Below are 19733 nucleotides of genomic sequence, written 5' to 3'. Positions count from 1 at the left end.
GGTATCAAAGTCCATCGATATGAAACCTTGGTCGAAGAGTCCCAAACCAGTGGGACTCTTGATCCCGGTACCCAAAATGTGTGAACTCGTAATCAAAGAATCCTGATTCTCGATCATAGAGTTTCAGACACGTAGGACTCATAGTCCACAAGCATTAAGACTCTTTATCAGCCATCAGATCAGATAGAAACTTCTAATGTGTGTGACCCCGTAGGTTCGAACCTAAGCCGGTAGCACAGGAACTAATTCCTGTACTAATCGAAGTGACCATCTAGCAATGGTACCCAACGTTCGGATAGGTCGAATAGTCACAATCGCAATACTCAGAACCTACATGAATATGGTTACTATATAATTCATTTCTTTTGACCCCTGTGTTTAGGACGACTCAGGGTTAAACTGTCAACCCTGATTAGATCATCCGAATCATGCTCAACTCAAACAGTCCTGTGACTCCTCACTAGGACTACCCTAGCTAAAGTTTTGCTAAATTAAAATATGACTGTACACAGCTCCTGAACTGGAGTGGTCAATCCCATCTTGACACATGCACCAACAAGTCAAGTACTTGACTACACCCAGCATCCTTCCATCATTGAATTAAAATTCAAGTAGTCCAGTGTCTAAGTGCAGTGAGTTGCTTGCAAGTCACCGTGGCGGTCTCAGGTCGGAGGGATAGTTATACCCATATCTTATCGAAGTAAATCTTGATAGTAGAAATAGCTCCAGAGTTGGTCACATTCAGTGCAGATGTACCCTTACATCTCACTTGTATGCCATACCAGTGTCTCCACACTCCTTGGTTAAGAGGACAACCAACCCATATGGCACACAATGACCTATGCTTGATAAACATTGTCGTCCTTTGTAACAACGTATCATTTGGTCGCAAACAGGTTTAAGGACTAAACGACAAATCCTCCTTGTTGAGTCTAAATAGTTCTAAGGACTTCACCACAACACAGGAGTTCATTAGAAGATGAAATATTTTGTGATAAAAAATATCAAAATAATTTTTATTTATTTATAATTCATATACTAATACAAAAAAGAGTACAACTATCAATAGACTGACGATTGGCTTTGGGATACTATTCCCAACAATCTTCCACTTGGCCTAAAACTAATCGGTGCAGTATCTAATACCCATCTTCGACTTGAAGTCGTCGAACTCTTTCACCGCAATGGCTTTAGTGAATGGGTTGGCCAGGTTCTCCTTTCCGTCGATCTTCTGAAGGTCGACATCACCTCGATCCGTGATTTCTCGAATGAGATGGAAGCGGTGTAGAATATGCTTCATCCACTGGTGTGCCTTCGATTCCTTCGTCTGAGCAATGGCTCCAGAGCTGTCACAGTAGAGCAGAACTGGACCAATAAGGGAGGGTGCTACTCTGAGCTCGGTGATGAATTTTTTCAGCCACACCATTTCTTTGGCAGCATCTGATGCAGCGACATACTCCGCCTCGCAAACTGAATCAACCACTGTGTGCTGCTTGGAACTCTTCCAGCAGACAGCCCCACCATTAAGGGTAAAAATAAATTCCGACACACTCTTGCTGTCATTATGATCAGACTGGAAACTAAAGTCTGTAAACCCTATAAGTCTCAAGTCTGATTCATCATAAACAAGCCACTGGTCCTTAGTATTTCTTAAATACTTCAGGATGGTTTTAACAACCTTCCAGTGATACTCCCCTGGATCAGATTGGTATCTACTCACTACCCCTAGTGAGTATGCCACATCTGATCGTGTACATGTCATGACGTACATGATAGATCTCACTGTCGAAGCATATGAAATTCTACCCATATGCTCTCTTTCTTGAGGTGTTGTCGGACAATCCCTCTTCGAGAGAGAAATTTCATGGCCTATCGATAGATAGCCTTTCTTGAAATTCTCCATGCTGAATCTTTTCAGCATAGTATCAATGTACGTGGACTGGATAAGCCAAGCAACCTTTTAGATCTATCCCTATAGATCTTCATCCCTAGAATGTAGGAAGCTTCTTTCAGATCCTTCATGTAGAACTGTGACGACAGCCAAATCTTTATTCCCTGTAATGCAGGGACATCATTTTCGATTAAGAGAATGTCATCCACATACAATACAAGAAATACCACTATTGGACCATTAGCCACTTATAAATGCAGGGCTCTTCTCCATTCTTAATGAAAGCCATACGTCTTGATCGTCTTATCAAAATGTATGTTCCAACTCCGGGATGCCTGCTTAAGTCCATAAATGGATCTCTGTAGCTTGCACACCTTAGACTCTTCTGTGGATGTGAACCTTCAGGTTGTATCATATACACCTTTTCATCTAGCTCTCCATTTAGGAAAGCTGTTTCATATCCATCTGTCAGATTTCATAGTCCAGATGGGCAGCTATCGCAAGCATAATCTGAATGGATTTGAGCATTGCCATAAGAGAAAATATCTAGTCATAGTCTATACCATAACATTGACGATATCCTTGGCAACCAGCGGACTTTATAGGTCTCCACCTTTCCATCTGCGCCCCTCTTCTTCTTGAAGATCCACTTACACCCTATGGGTTTTACTCCTTGGGTGGGTCAACCAATGTCCACACATCGTTGACCTTCATGGACTCCATTTCGGATTTCATGGCTCTAGCCATTTCTCAGAGTCAGATCTCTGCATTGCATCCATGTAGGTGATCGAATCCTCATCATTTTCATCAAGTTCGACAGGATCACCGTCCCGGATCAAAAAATCATAGTATCTGTCCGGTTGACATGGTACTCTACCAGATCGCCTTAAGGTGCAGGAACAATGTGGTCCGAATTTGATCTAACCAAATCCGATTCAGGTTCAGCAACTTGTGTCAGTTTTTCCACCTGCTGAACTTCTTCAAGTTCGATCTTAGAGGCAACAGTCCCTTCACCAAGGAACTCCTTTTTCAAAAAGATTGCCTTAAGGCTGACAAACACCTTTTGCTCATCAGCTAGGTAGAAATAAAACCCTTTGGTCTCTTTTGGATACCCTATGAAATTACACTTGTCAGACCTAGGTCCAAGCTTGTCTGTAATTAAATGTTTAACATAAGCCGGACACCCCCAAACCCTAAGGTGCGAGAGTACTGGCTTACGTCCTATCCATATCTCATACGGTGTTTGGTTACAGACTTACTCAAACCTTATTTAGAAGGTAACAAGCTAATTCGAGCACATATCCCCAGAGGAAGATCGACAGACCAGCAAACCCCATCATGGATCGAACCATATCCAACAAGGTCCGATTCCTCCTTTCAGACACACTATTATTCTGTAGTGTTCCAGGAGGAGTCCACTGAGAGAGAATCCCATTCTCCCTAAGATATGTCAGAAAATTATTAGAAAGGTATTCACCTCCTTGATCAGATCGAAGAGTTTTAATACACTTTCCAGTTTGTTTTTCTACCTCATTTTGGAATAGTTTGAATATTTCAAATGACTCCAACTTATGCTTCATTAAGTAGACATACCCATATCTCGATAGGTCATCTGTGAAGGTTATGAAGTAGAAATATCCACCTCTTGCACTTGAGCTTATGGGTCCACATACATCAGAATGTACCAGACCCAAGAGTTCATTGGCTCTCTCACCTTTTCCAGTAAAAGGTGACTTGGTCATCTTCCCAAGAAGACAGGACTCACAGGTTGGAAGTGATTTACAATCACCAACTTCAAGAATTCCTTCTTGAGCCAACCTGTTTATCCTGTTCTTATTGATATGACCTAGCCTACAGTGCCAAAGGTAGACTTCTGACACATTATCTATTCTAGGGCATTTATCGAAGGTTTGAACCATATTAACAGGCTGTGATAGTAAGTATATTCTATTATTTAGTTGTCCAACAAATATTGTAACACCATTCAGAATGATATTGCAAATATTTTTTTTATTAAAAATTTATAACCGTACATGGGCAAAAGGCCTACAGAAATACTATTTAATAAAAAGCTTGGACAATAGTGACATTCACTCAGAATTACATTACGAGAATTGATTACAAGGTTCATGATTTCTAAAGCTAGAACTGGAACTTTGCTTCCATCTCCAACGTTCAGGAACCTCTCACCATCATCAAATCTCCTACTGACCTGCAGACCCTGCATCGAATTGCAAATATGATAAGGGCTTTCGATATCCAATACCCAGACAGTAGTATCACAAACAGAAAAGTTGCAAGGTGTTATCATATAATTACCTTGCTTCTTCTTCGACCTGTTCGGGTCTAGGGAGGCAATGTATAGAGGACAGTTTCTCTTTCACTGCCCCTGCTTCTTACAAAAGAAACACTCCGCCTGGCTCTGGTCGGGCTTGCACTTCTTGGTCTGACCCTGTGCAGACATCCCAGCATGCGACTGCACCTTCTTATTCTTCTTCTTCTTGTTCTTCTTTCCTTTCTTAAAGGGTCGATGATCAGAAGAAGACCCTCCCATAACATTCACCGACTCCTTATGGAGCTGGTGGTCTTTCTCAAAGTTCTGCAGCAACCCCAACAAGCCGTGGTAGTTCACTGCAGGCTTTGTCATCCGAAAATGAGTAAGGAAGGGGAGGAAGGACTTGGGTAAAAAATTAAGGATCGCATCCTTATCGAGCTGCTCGTGCAAGGGAAAGCCTAGTTTACTTAGGTGCTCAATCATTTTGATCATGTACAGTACATGATCAGTGACTGAAGCTCCATCCCTCATCCGAGCATTGAAAATGGCACAACTAATTTTGTGCCTTTCAACATCGTCAGGCGTGCCAAAGGAGTCGTTCAATATTTGAAGCATCTCCTACGGCTGGGCATTCTCGAACTTGTGGCTGAACTCATCATTCATTGCCGCCAGCATTATGCATCGAATGGTGGTACGGTCGTTGAGCCACTTTTGATAAGTATCTCAGACCGTCCCTCTAGCGTTCGAGGCTGGCTCCTCAGGTGTCGGATCCATTACTACATAAAGGATCTGCTCATGCTCAAGGATGATTTTTAATTTTTGATACCAGCTATCGAAATTAGATCCCATGAGCTTGTCATTATCTAATAATGACCGAAGCGACAGGGTAGTGGCCATAGCTGCATAGAGAAAAACCAGACCTCTATTAGTATATAAATTATTAATACTAAAGACTTGGACTTTAGTCTAAAGTTTTTTTCAATATTTTTATGAACTGATAGCCTCAACCTCCAATTCGAGGAATTACTTTAATTTCTTAGTGGGTACTAGAATCCACACAGACTACACACGAGCCCAACTTTGGTTGGTCAACCTATGTACATCTATGAGTAGGTTCATAACCAGTTGTTTCTCTAAACAACTTCTAGTAATTTATTTTGCCCCAGAACCTAATCAGTAGGCTTTGGCCTCCACTGAAAAGATCTGGTTAGGTCCAACCATTAACATGACTTGATTTGGTGAATCGGACCAATAAATGATCAGGCCCGACTTTGGCCGGCCAACCTGACCACCATCAGAAAGACTCAACCAAATTATCATACTATGAATGATAATTCCATTAGTCAATAAGCACCAGGCCTTTGGGCCTCCAGTGATTATTAAACTAATGGACTCATTATCACTCATTTAATGGGAGGCTATGACTTAGTTATCACTATAACTTAATCATTTTAGGGACCTAATAATTTTTGAGGATTTTATTAAGTGAAGGAAGAGAAGAAATTAACTAGTCAATTTCAATCCTCCCATTGACTTCATCAAGTCAGATTAAAAAAGATTTAATTAAAGCCAGCATTAGGAGCACCTAAATCAGTCACACTGATTTACCTAATGACATGGGTGAGCCCTAATCATCAAGTGATCTAATCAAAACCTAACTCACCAGGTTGGCCAGCTAAGTGAGATCAGTGGTGGGGATATGCTATTAACTCGTCAGAGATCGAATCAATGCGAGTAGCTCCCACTTAAGAACCACTGGTCAAACTGCCGAACTTACCTTAGACACCAACCAGTTCATTAGTTTTAATTTGATCAACTTAGTAAATAGGGTTCCACCGCGTAGCCATGAATTAAGTCCATCTTGGTCTAGTTAAAGACATGGACCCATTCAACTACAACTATTGGAGTTGAGTCTAGAGTGTCCTTGACCTAATCTAAATCAACTTTTGATTAGATTTGACCAATTACTCTAATTTAGTCCATTTCTTTAAGCTAACCTTAGGTCTAACCCAATTATGGACCTAATCCATCTAACCCATTGACCCACAAGTTTATGCAATTATCTTAGGTCTTAATTCACAATTCTAGACCAACTTGACAACACTTAATTCTTTTAATTAAGTATTTGGACTGATGGGTCAGGGTTTGGAATTTTGAAAATAATTTTCAAATTTAAAAGGTTTTATTTTTTGTTCACCAAATATGTTGACTCATTTCACAAATAGATCAGCACATTTCATAAATAGCAATCCTATTGCTAATTACTTAACAGGAAATAACTCAATCAAAATAAATCATGAATATTTCTTTAGATCTAATCTAACACATTCATGATAAATTTTACAATTGAATATTTACAATTAAGTCCTTTCGCTGCTTCATCTGCATGGGATATAATTGCAGCGGCACCCCTACCGCCATAGGAGAACCCCATCAAATGGGAGGAGAGGGCCTTTAAACCCTACTTTTTTCCTATGACCGGACGACCATGGCAACCAACCCAACTAGATTACTTGCTACTTGGATCAAGTATATCTAAATATACCAATTTCAAAATTTAAATTTTAAATTTTAAATTTTAAATTTTAAATTTCAAATTTTAAATAAATTTCAAATTTTAAATTTTGAATTTCAAATTTTGAATTTTAAATTTTGAATTTTAAATTTTAAATTTAAACTTTTAGATTATAACTTAATCTACACATGCAAATATATATATATCATATCTTAGAACCTGCTCTGATATCATGTGAAGTGAAATTTTTAGTACAGGGGTAAAATGATAATTTTAAAACTTTTTCAAAATTATTATTTTATAGTAAAAATTATTAATTAATCAAATTAATTATTATATATTTATCCTATACTAAGATCTAAATATGATATACAGCATGCATGTATTTAAATTTGAAATTCAAATTTGAATAGTAAATAATTTACTGTTATGTGTTCAGAACACAATACCTTTGTGCGGGTAGTCGATCATCGTAATTTGATCACCATCAGGAGAGTCTGATTGTCGCAACACAGCCACACAGTGTGTCTGGCCTCTACGGATCATCCACACGAAGCTCCTGATCTGATCGGCTCCTCACGAATGCTAGTTCATGACTGCACCTTTTTGATGGCCGATGTTGATCGAACTCCTTCGATCGATGTCTGCCGACTCCTCAGATGCTTTGGATTATTAGCAAAGGTGGTAGAGAGGTGGATGATGCTCTTCTTGATGTTTGGTGGGCTCACGACACTCGTAGCTTACGTTCTCACTTCCCGAATCCTAAGCCAAAACCTTAGGGTACACAAGAAAACTCTGCACCCACTTTTATTTCTTTTCGTTTCTTTTCTCTCGGAAGGTTTTGGACCTTCACCTCACACAGAAAGCTTCCTCACACCCCCTTTTTTCTCTCAAAAAAATTCTATGCACGTCCCACATCTTTTTCTCTTCTAAAATAGTGCAAGACGTGTCTTATCTGTGTGAGAGGATAAAGATAAGTGGTTGCACACTTGAATTCAAATCGAATTTGAATTCAAATGCAAACCAACTCATCCCTATCCACCCTGGGTGTGAGAAGAGAAGGGGTGTGGCTTCTTTATGCATGGAAAGATTTCATGAAGAACTCTTTCTCGTGCATGATAAGTGGCACACAAGATGGATAAGCAAGAAGGCGCAAGGGATAAGTTATTCATTCAAATTCAAACACCCTTTGAATTTGAATGGCTAACAAATCAAGTTTATCCAAAAATTGGTGCACAAGAGTGGGCATGAGATGCCTTCTGTGTGAGAGAAAATTCACAAGAAGTTGCTTCTCGTGAATTCAAATGGGCGCTGAAGAAGTGAGGTGGCACAGGGAGAAAACTCAAGGTGGTTTGAACCTAATTGAGCCAACCTAATTAAAATAGGTTAAGCACAATTAGACTAAATTAAATCTAACTTAATTAGGGTTAATTAGGCTCAATAAAATTCTAATCAAATCAAGAATTGACTAAGCCCAACCTCTGATCAAATCAGGGACCAAACCACTTCGACGATTAGGTCAACACTTAACCTAATCGGGTCAAACCCAACTGAATCCAATTCAATTGGACTTGATCCAAAAATAATTACTCAATCAAATTGAGTTAATTAGTGATCAAATTACTAATTAAACTTTTCATAAATACTGAGTCCAAATTTGATGGGTAATTGGGTATCAAAGTCCATCGATATGAAACATTAATCGAAGAGTCCCAAACCAGTGGGACTCTTGACCCCGATACCCAAAATGTGTGAAACTCATGATCATAAAATTTTGATTCTCGATCACAGAGTCCCAGACACATAGGACTCATAATCCACAAGCATTAAGACTCTTTATCAGCCATCAGATAAGATAGAAATCTCTAATGTGTGTGACCCTGCAGGTTCGAACCTAAGCCGGTAGCACAGGAACTAATTCCTGTACTAATCGAAGTGACCATCTAGTAATGGTACCTGACATTCAGATAGATCGAATAGTCCCAATCACAACACTCAGAACCTACGTGAATATGGTTACTATATAATTCATCCCTTTTGACCCCTATGTTTAGGATGACTCAGGGTTAAACTGTCAACCCTGATTAGATCATCTGAATCATGCTCAACTCAAACAGTCCTATGACTCCTCACTAGGACTACCCTAGCCAAAGTTTTGCTAAATTGAAACACAACTGTACACAGCTCCTGAACTGAAGTGGTCAATCCCATCTTGACACACGCACCGGCAAGTCAAGTACTTGACTACACCCAACATCCTTCCGTCACTGAATTAGAAATTCAGGTAGTCTAGTGTCTAAGTGCAGTGAGTTGCTTGCAAGTCACCGTGACGGTCTCAGGTCGGAGGGACAGTTATACCCATATCCCATCAGAGCAAATCTTGACAGCAGAAATAGCTCCAGAGTCGATCACGTTCAGTGCAGATGTACCCTTACATCTCATCTGTATAACATACCAGTGTCTCCACACTCCTTGGTTAAGAGCACAACCAACCCATATGGCACACAACGACCTATGCTTGATAAACATTGTCATCCTTGGTAACAACGTATCATTTGGTCACGAACAGGTTTAAGGACTAAACGATAAATCCTCCTTTGTCGAGTCTAAATAGTCCTAAGGACTTCACCACAACACAGGAGTTCATTAGAAGATGAAACATTTTGTGATGAAAAATATCAAAATAATTTTTATTTATTTATAATTCAAATACTAATACAAAAAGGAGCACAACCGTCAACAGGTTGATGATTGGCTTTGGGACACTATTTTCAATAATATTTTCACTGTAATTCAGATGAACGTTGGAAACAGAACTGTCCTCTGTACCTGACCACCCTAAAGAACAAGAAGGATGGTTCTTCTGGAGGAATGCTCGTTGTTGATGCAAAAATTCATCGGCATCGGAGAAGCTGGAGTCGAGGGAGCCGCGGTCACCACCGAGACCTGCAAAGAAAGTCTTAACCGGAGTTGGGGGTGCTCCGACAAGACCCACCGACGCTCAAGTCAGTTCTCTGCCCCAACAAGAATGGAGTGCTCGAATGAAAATTTTAGCAGAGTTTTGAGATAGAAATTAGAGCTTAGAGAATAATGTATTTAGGGTCTCCTCTTTTTATAGGCGGAGGGTGCAACAGACTGATAGCGACGTTTGTAACCGCCTGACAATGGACCATTCGGGGCCAAGAGAAGTTTATTATGAAGAGTAGTGGAGTGGAATCGTGGCCATCATCATGGCCTGCCACGTGGAGCCCGTTGTGGGGAGTGGAGCAGCGTCCGTTGTCGCGACTTGCCAGAGAGTGGAGGAGCCGTGCAGTATCCATCGCAGGAAGTGGAGCAGAGTCGTGGCCATTATTGTGGCCTGCCAGGGAGTGGTGGAGCCACGCGGTATCCGTCGCAGGAAATGGGGCAGAGTCATGGCCATTACTGTGGCCTGCCAGGGAGTCCAGGCCTATCGACCGAAGCTTGATTGAGGTGCCTGGCGGAGAAAGGTAGCTATCAATCTGAGAGGAGCTCAGATGTTGCTGGCGAACCTTCTACCGTTGGGTGCCTTGGGCGTTAATACTACAGGCGAGGGCCACTTGCCGTAGGAGCTCGGTCAGAGGCTTTCCGCAGATGAGGTTCGATTTCGCACAAAATTTGATAGAGGGTCGACCGGCAGTGGATGTCGGATGGCGCTGGAGAGGTTCATCCGTTGGAAGGGTCCAGCTGCTGGATTCCATGTGCCGTAGGAGTTCGCCCAGAATCTGTCTGCTACCAAAGTTTGGTCGGAGTCCGATCTCCGTAGAAGCCTGGATAGGGGATCGTTTGTTGAGGAATCTCGACTGAAGCCTACCTGCAATAGAAATTCGGAAGGAAATCATCCACAATAGAAGCTCGGGTGAAGGCTTACAGTGGGAATCTGGTGCGGACCACTCGTAGTAGAAATTTAAAGTAGATCGTCTATAGCAGAAGCTCGGAGTGAATCGCTTGCAGTAGAAACTCAGAGTCCGGCCCTTGTAGGAGTTCGGATGAAGTCTACCTGCAACAGGAGTTCAGGGTGAAAGTTTGACTCCCGTAGGAGCTCGGACGAAGTCTATCTGAAGTTGGAGTTCGGGGAAGAAGTCCGGCTCCCGTAGGAGCCCGGATGGAGTCTACCTGCAGTTGGCTTTCGGGGAAGAAGTCTGGCTCCCATAGGAGACTGGACGGAGTCTACCTACAGTTGGCGTTCGGGGAAGAAGTCCGGCTCCCGTAGGAGCCCGGACGGAGGCTACCTGCAGTTGGCGTTCGGGGAGAAGTCCGACTCCCGTAGGAGCCTGGATGGAGTCTAGAAGGTGGTCGACCACCGTAGACACCTGGATGGAGTCTGCCCATTGTAGAGAATCTGGTCGACACTGGTGGGGGTTTATCCATTGGTAGAACTCGGGAACGTTGCGGAGGTTCGGCTGTCGGAGGGGTTTGGAAAGATGTCACCGAAGGTCAGACGTCGGTAGAATCCCTGGAGGGTCACTCCTGACACGAACTTCGGCTGGGAGGTATTTTATACCCAACACCAGTCTCCCTACTTTCGAGTTCGAGTTTCGAATGAAGGAAGTACAGAGAAATTTTCACAGCCGAAGTTGCTCCCTTGAAGCCCGCGCACGACCGCCCTCAAAAATCCTGGCATTTAATGCGCGCGTGCTGGAGTCTTTTCAAATCGGGGCGATCTGAAGAGACCTTTCGGAATTCTCGCCAGAGCGTAATCCCAAGCGCCATGCCATAATGGTCCGGCTAGCAGTCAGCCCTACGCCACGGTGAGTGGGACACGTGGCGGGCATTGGTTGACCTAGGGATATCCGCCACCGTAACTATGCCAGGCCCCATTGCTTATTTAAATCCCCTCCTTCCCTCCAGGGACTTCATTTCACCTGAGAGTCCAGACGATGCCTTTCTTCTGTCTGAGAATTTAGCCACCCATTGGCGCTCTTTTCGACCCCAAGCATTCTTCATGCCAATCTTCACCATCCGCCGGCCCCCCGCCGTCTTCAGTCTTTCGAGCCCTTTCGAAGAGTTCTCCCACCGGAGCTTCTGCTTTAGAGGTCAATTTCGAGAGGATGCCACGGATCGAGAGGAGTAAGAGGGGGGAACAGTGGCCTGCAAGTTCGGCGGCTGTCGAACTGCCACTGAGGGTTCCCACAGCTTCGAAGGGGGCTCGAGGGAGAATTCCTTCAACAACAGGAATTTAATAACAGAACCAGTCGGTGAGTGCATCCTGCCCGAGAATTTTGAGGTAGTTGAATGGGGTGACATCGGTCAAGGGGGTAGAGTTGCCGTCATAAGCTGTGGTGAGTTTCTGATGTCGTCGGGGTGAGGGACCAGAGGTGGTCGGTGCTGACGGTGGGACAATAGAACTTGTTGCGGGGGTGGTGAAAGTAGCGCATGCCGACCTTGCCGAAGTACCTAGGACGGCGATTGTCGGGGAGCACACGGTGGTGGTGCATGCCTCCGGTGTTATCGCGGCCTCCAGGGTACTTCCGGTTCTTCCCGATACAGGTCATCGTTGCCGCTACCGTCGCTACCGCCGCCCCTTGAATTCTATCCCCCCCTTTTCCCCCTAGGGTTGGGGTTTCGGCAATGGAGCGGAACGAGGCGGGGGGCGAGAGCTGATGGGTTTATCACACGCACTGGGAAATACTGCTGATAAGGATGGAACCGGAAGGAGAAGTCGAAAGCTTGAAGCGGTCTCTAATGTATTCTTTTCAAGTCTTGTAGCAATGTTCTTTTTTCCTCAGCCCTCAGGGCTTTGTAACGTACACCTTGTTAATCGAGAATGAAAAGGAGATTTTTGTTACCTTGTTCGTGCTTTGTGTCAAATTGTCGCCTGCCGAACTTCTTTCATTCACTATTGTTATTGTTGTATCCCGCCCCTTTTTCTCTTTTTTTTTTTGTTCGATGTCGATGTTGCCTGGAGGTTTCTGGTCGTTGCCATGTCGGCTTGCTTTTCTTGTCATCTTTCTTCTTCAGCCTCAAGGGCTCTGTAACGCATACTTAGTTAATGACATGAGAAGGGAATTTTCCGTTACCTTTTTAACTCACGTGTTGAATTATCGTTTGCCGAGCTTCTTTCGGCTTTTGCCTTGCTTGATATCGATGCCGTTGGAGGTACCCGATCATCGTTGCATTGACCCATCCTTTTATTTATGGCTACAGATTTGTCCGGGGCCACTCGAGTTTGATGCCTCCTTTCAGAGTTCAAGCTCGGAGGTCTGAGCTTCTCGTCTCCCCGAGGAAGCTGTCTTATCCTCGGCCTGTGTCAAGAGCTCTCTTGGAGATCGGAGATTTTGATAAGAACCCCAATCCTCGCTGAGACGAGGTTTCCTGTATCTTTGATGTAGTTTGTTTTTCATTTGTCGTCGATGCAGTTCGTCGCTTTCCTTTTTAACCCCCCTCCCCTTTTTCTTTTCTTTTCTCGAGTGAGGGTTTTCCCTCTGCTCTTAGTAGGGTTGTGAGAGCACAGAGGGGCCACTGAGAAAGTTTCATTTTTCCTATCTGATCTTGAATGATCGGACCTTAGTTGGTGTCAGGATGAGGTTCTTCCCCTATTACCGATGTAATTGGTTTCAGCTCAGGTTAGGATGAGGTTCTCCTTCTGTTCCTAATAGGGCTGTGGGGGCACATATGGGCGTCGCAGAGCCTCTCCCCCCATCCGGTCTAAGAGTAATCGGGCCTTCGACTTTGCTCAGTTAGGGCGAGGTTCTCCTCCTGTCCCTAACAGGGCTGTGGGGGCACATAAGGGCGTTGTAGGATCTCTCCCCCCATCCGATCTAAGGGTAACCGGGTCTTCACCTTTGCTCATGATAGGGCGAGGTTCTCCTCCTGTCCCTAACAGGACTGTGGGAGCACATATGGGCATTGCAGGGCCTCTCCCCCCATCCGGTCTAAGTATAACCGGGTCTTTGACTTTACTCCTGTTAGGGCGAGGTTCTCCTCCTGTCCCTAACAGGGCTGTGGGGGCACATATGGAGTTGCAGGGCCTCTCCCCCATCCGATCTAAGTGTAACCGGGCCTTCGACTTTGCTCCATTAGGGCGAGGTTCTCCTCCTGTCCCTAACGGGCTGTGGGGGCACATATGGGTGTTGCAGGGCCTCTCCCCCCATCCTGTCTAAGTGTAACTGGGCCTTCGATCGCGTCGAGATGAGGTTCTCCTCCTGCTCCCAACATGATTTGTTTCGATTGTCCTGTCGATATAGGCTCGTGCCAAGAGAGAAGATATGTGGATATGAAACTTTTATTTAAAGTAAAGTTATCGGTAATACATTCGTAAATTTTTTGAGCTCCATGGTCGCGGGAGGTCTGCTCCTCTGAGCTCCTTGAATAGTAAGTTTCGGGCCGGACTACCTCCTTGACTTCGTACGGGCCTTCCCAATTTGGGGCAAGCTTTCTTCTATCCTGAGGTTGCAAGACAGCGGCTCGTCGAAGCACTAGGTCTCCCACTCTAAAGACTTTATTTTTGACTGGGAGTTGTAATAGCGGGCGACTTTTGTCTGTAAGCTGCCATCCAAACTTGAGCTACCTCCTGCTTTTCTTCTAACAAGTCGAGGTTGGCTTTAAGACCTTGTGAATTGTGATGTTCGTCGAATACCACGACTCGTGCCGACGAAGTTTGAGCTCAATTGGGATAACAGCCTCCGTTTTGAAGGCTAGGGCGAAGGGGGTCTCCCCCGTGGGCAATCTTTGGGTAGTTCGGTATGCCCACAACACATGATAAAGTTCGTTAGCCCAAGTTTCCTTTGCTTTTTCGAGCCTTATTTTGATTCCTTGCAGCAGAGTTCTGTTGGTCACTTCGGCTTCACCGTTGGCCTGAGGATGGGCTATCCGATGTGAAGTTATGGCAGATATTTAGGTCTTCACAAAACTCGGTGAATCTTGCACCCATAAATTGTCGCCCATTATCAGTAATTAGGATCCTCGGCAGGTCAAACCTGCAAACGATTGACTTCCAGATGAAGTCTCGCACTTTAGCTTCTGTGATTTTTACCAGCGGTTCGGCTTCAACCCACTTGGTGAAATAGTCAATTGCTACCAAGAGGATCATCCTCTGCCCCGATGTCATGGGAAGGGTCCAAGGATATCCATTCCCATTGCGCAAACAGCCATGGGGCGCTCAAGGGTGTAAGCTCGGAGGTGGGCTGTCTCTGGATGTTGGCGTATCTCTGACATCGGTCACACTTTCTGACATATTCAATGGAGTCACGATACATTGTCGGCCAGTAATACCCTTGGCAGAGCAACTTGTGGGATAAGGATCTAGCCCCCAGATGGCTTCGCAGATTCCTTCGTGCACCTCCCATAAGGCGTAGTCAGCTTCCGAAGGCGGAGATATTTTAGAAGGGGCAAAGAGTATGATCTCTTGTACAACTGTCTTCATAAAGGATGTATCAGGAGGCTTGATTTCTGAGCTTTCGAGCCTCTTTTGCATCATGAGGGAGAATCTCGTCTCTGAGATATGCCACCAGTGGGTCGATCCAACTGGGTTCATGGCCGATTTCCATCACGAGCCATGATTCTTCCATACTTGGGCACTTCAAAACTTCAAAGAGAATACCCTTGGGCAATTCAACTGGAGCCAGCGTAGCTAACTTGGAAGAAGATCGGCCCTGGTATTTTCTATTCTTGGAATCTGCTTAATGTTAAAGCTACGAAAGGCGGGGATGAGCTCCTTTACCTTTTCAAGATATTTAGCCATGCTGTCCTCCCATGCTTCGTAGTTTTCGCTGACTTGTCCCACCACCAATTGGGAGTCGCTGTAAACTTGGAGCCGATCTACTCTAATTCTTTGGCGATCTTCAATCCCGGACCAGAGCTTCATATTTCGCTCCATTGTTCATTGCAGGGAATTCGAAGCACAGCACGTACTCCATGATGATCCCCTCCAGACTGATCAAAATCAGACCCGTGCCTGCAACTGACATGTTGGAGGATCCGTCCACATAGAGGGTCTAAAAGCAATCAGGGGGGTTGTTTCTTCTTCAGAGGGGTTCGGTCGGGACTTTAGGCCATCAACTTCACCTTGTTCAGGCCGGCCTCCTCCGAGATTGTGCATTCTACTATAAAATCTGCCAATATTGGGCTTTTACTGTCGGTCTAGGTTGATAGTTGATGTGAATTCTGTGAGCTTGATTGCCATTTCGCTATCCTTCCGGAAGCATCCGCCCGATGCAGAATCGCCTTAATCGGCTGGTCGGTGAGCAACGTTACGGTGTGCCCTTGAAAGTAAGGTCGGAGCCTCCGGGCTGCAATCAACAGGCGTAAGTTAGTTTCTCTAATTTGGTATACCTGGTTTCGGTGTCTCTCAACGCGCGACTGATGTAGTAGATCGGCCGTTGAATTTTTGCTTCTTCCTTGACAAGAATGCTGCGAGGGCCATAGGGGAGACCGCCAGGTATAAGAACAACTCCTCCCCGGGCTCGGCTTCGCCAATAGCGGAGGTGAGCCGAGGTAGCTCCTTTGTTGTTCGAACGCCTGTTGACACTCAGTGGTCCAACAGAAGTTCTTCGACCGCTTGAGGGTTTGGAAAAAGGGTAAGCACCGTTCGGCCGATCTTGCAACGAAGCGATTCAGGACTGCCACCCTCCCTGTAAGGCACTGAACCTCTTTTATCGACTTCAGGGCGGCCATCTCCTGGATGGCGCGAATTTCTCCTGGATTGGCTTCAATCCCACGCCCCGATACCATGAAGCCAGGAACTTCCCGAGGTCACTCCGAAAGCACACTTAGTCGGGTTCAGCTTCATCTTATATTTTAGAGGGTGCCGAAGGTCTCCTGAGGTCGGCGACGTGGTTTGTTAAAGATTTACTTTTCACGAGCATGTCGTCCACGTAAACCTCCATGTTACGGCCGATCTGCTCCTTGAAGATTTTGTTCACCAGCCGCGATAGGTTGCACCTGCATTTTTGAGGCGAAGGGCATGACCCTGTAACAGTAAAGACCATGGTTAGTAATGAAAGCAGTCTTTTCTTCATCTTCTGACGCCATTCTGATTTGATTATAGTCGGAGAATGCATCCATAAAGGTGAGAAGCTCATGGCCCGAGGTTGCATCCACCAATTGATCAATCCTGGGCAGAGGGTAGCTGTCCTTTGGGCAGGCTTTATTCAGCTTTTTGAAGTCTATACACATCCTCCACTTACCGTTTGCCTTTTTGACTAGAACAACGTTGGAGATCCAGTCAGGATAGTTGACCTCTCTAATGAATCCGGCTTTCAGAGTTTATCCACTTCCTCGGCTATCGCTTTTTGTCTTTCCGGTGCATGACCTCGGATTTTTTCTTTCGTCGGTCGATGCTTTGGATCAATGGCCAGATGATGTTCCATGACCTCTGCGTCAATCCCCGACATGTCCGTGGAACCCAAGTGAAAACATCCACATTCTTTGTAGAAAATCAATGAGCTGCGTCCACACCTCTTCCCCCAGGTTGGAGCCGATCTTCACCATATGCTCTGAATTTCCATCATTCAAAGGGATCGAAACCAGATCTTCGATTGGCCCGCCCCTTTCCTCAGCGAGATCATCGCAGGCATCTAATCCATCAACCGGACAGAGGTCAGATTGGTCACTCCTTTGCGAGGCTATGCTGTAGCAGTGTCTGGCCAGGGCTTGGTCTCCCTTGACTTCTCCGACCCCCTGGCTAGTAGGAATTTCAATTTCAGATGGTAGGTCGACACCACGACCCGGAGGGCGTTGAGGCTAGGTCGGCCGAGGATTGCATTGTAGGTGACGGTACCTTCACTACCAGGAAATCCACCAAAGCCCTGGACTGTCTTGGATATCGACCCACAGCTACAGTCAAAGTTATTACCCCCTCCACCGGGATAGCATCATCGGTAAACCCTACCAGAGGGGAGCTATTCGGCCCCAAACGACCGTCAAGGATGGACATTTTTGAGAAGGCATCGTAGAATAGAATGTCGGCCGAACTTCCATTGTCGACAAGAATGCGACGTACATCGTAATTAGCTATATTTAAAGAAACTACAACCGCATCGTTATGAGGGAATTGAACTCCCCGAGCATCTTCCTCAGTAAAGGTTATGGATTCCTCAATCCTTTGCCGCTTGGGAGGTCCGGCCAGTACACCGGTTGTTCCCTGTCGGGATTCTCCCGAGATGGTGTTGGTCAAATCGATCAGAGGTCGATCATCAAACTGCTCCATGCCGACTGCTGTCGCCGGAGGAAGAGGAGCTTGGGAAATCGGGGACGGGGTCGGAGCTTGCGGAGCCCACTGAGATCTGGCCGCAGAGGCCGTCGACCGCCTGGAGGATGCCCTTCGGGGAGGCATCAGGTGGAGATCAGGCAGGAAATTGGAGGAGAGGGTGCCGGAGAAGATGACCGAAGGCGGTCTCGTTGAGCGCTCCTTCAAGAGCAATGGTGCTGCAAGACACAGCCCCTTCCTCTAGCGCCAATCCTGTTGATGCAAAAATCTGCCGGCGTCAGAGAAGTTGGAGTCGAGGGAGCCGCGGTCACCACCGGGACCTGCAAAGGAAGTCTAAACTGGAGTTGGGGGTGCTCCGGCAAGAGCCTCGACGCTCAAGTCAGTTTCTGCCTCAACAAGAATGGAGTGCTCGAATAAAATTTTAGCAAATTTTGAGATAGAAATTAGAGCTTAGAGAATAACTATCTGGGGTCCCCCTTTTTATAGGCGGAGGGTGCAACAGATTGATAGCGATGTTTTAACCGCCTGGCAGTGGGCCATTCGAGGCCAGGAGAAGTTTATTATGAAGAGTAGTGGAGTGGAATCGTGGCCATCATCGTGGCCTGCCACGTGGAGCCCGTTGCGGGGAGTGGAGCAGCATCCGTTGTCGCGACTTGCCAGAGAGTGGAGGAGCCGCGCAGTATCCATCGCAGGAAGTGGAGCAGAGTCGTGGCCATTACTGTGGCCCGCCAGGGAGTGGTGGAGCTGTGCGGTATCCATCGTAGGAAATGGGCAGAGTCGTGGCCATTACTGTGGCCTGCCAGGGAGTCCAGGCCTGTCGGTCGAAGCTCAGTTGAGGTGCCTGGCGGAGAGAGGTAGCTATTCATCTGAGAGGAGCTCGGATGTTGCTAGCGAACCTTCTAGCGTTGGGTGCCTTGGGCGTTAATACTGCAGGCGAGGGCCACTTGCCATAGGAGCTCGGTTAGAGGCTTTCCGTAGATGAGGTTCGGTTTCGCACAGAATTCGACAGAGGGTCGACCGGCAGTGGATGTCGGATGGCGCTGGAGAGGTTCATCCACTGGAAGGGTCAGCTGTTGGATTTCGTGTGTCGTAGGAGTTCGCCGGAATCTGTCCGCTACCAAAGTTCGGTCGGAGTCCGATCTCCGTAGAAGCCCAGATGGGGATCATTTGTTGAGGAATCTCGGCTGAAGCCTGCCTGTAATAGAAATCTAAAAGGAAATCATCCATAATGAAAGCTCGGGTGAAGGCTTACAGTGGGAATCCAATGCGGATCACTCATAGTAGAAATTTAAAGTAGATCGTCTGTAGCAGAAGCTCGGAGTGAATCGCTTGCAGTAGAAACTCGGAGTCCGACCCTTATAGGAGTTTGGATGAAGTCTACCTACAGCAGGAGTTCAGGGTGGAAGTCCGACTCCCGTAGGAGCTCAGACGAAGTCTACCTGCAGTTGGAGTTCAGGGAAGAAGTCCGGCTCCCGTAGGAGCCCGACCGGAGTCTACCTGCAGTTGGCGTTCGAGGAAGAAGTCCGGCTCCCGTAGGAGCCCGGACGGAGTCTACCTGCAGTTGGCATTCGGGGAAGAAGTCCGGCTCCCGTAGGAGCTCGGACGGAGGCTACCTGCAATTGGAGTTCGAGGGAGAAGTCCGGCTCCCGTAGGAGTCCGGACGGAGTCTAGTAGGTGGTTGACCACCGTAGACACCTGGATGGAGTCCGCCCGTCACAGAGAATTCGATCGACACTGGTGGGGTTTATTCGTCGACAGAACTCGGGAACGTTGCGGAGGTTCAGCCGTCGGAGGGGTTCAAAAAGATGACGTCGAAGGTCGGACGTCGGTAGAATTTCTGGAGGGTCACTCCTGACACGAACTTCGGCTGGGGGGGTATTTTATA

The sequence above is a fragment of the Elaeis guineensis genome, chromosome 11 (assembly GCF_000442705.2).
Source record: "Elaeis guineensis isolate ETL-2024a chromosome 11, EG11, whole genome shotgun sequence".
NCBI lineage: Eukaryota > Viridiplantae > Streptophyta > Magnoliopsida > Arecales > Arecaceae > Elaeis > Elaeis guineensis.
This window is presented reverse-complemented; position numbering follows the sequence as displayed.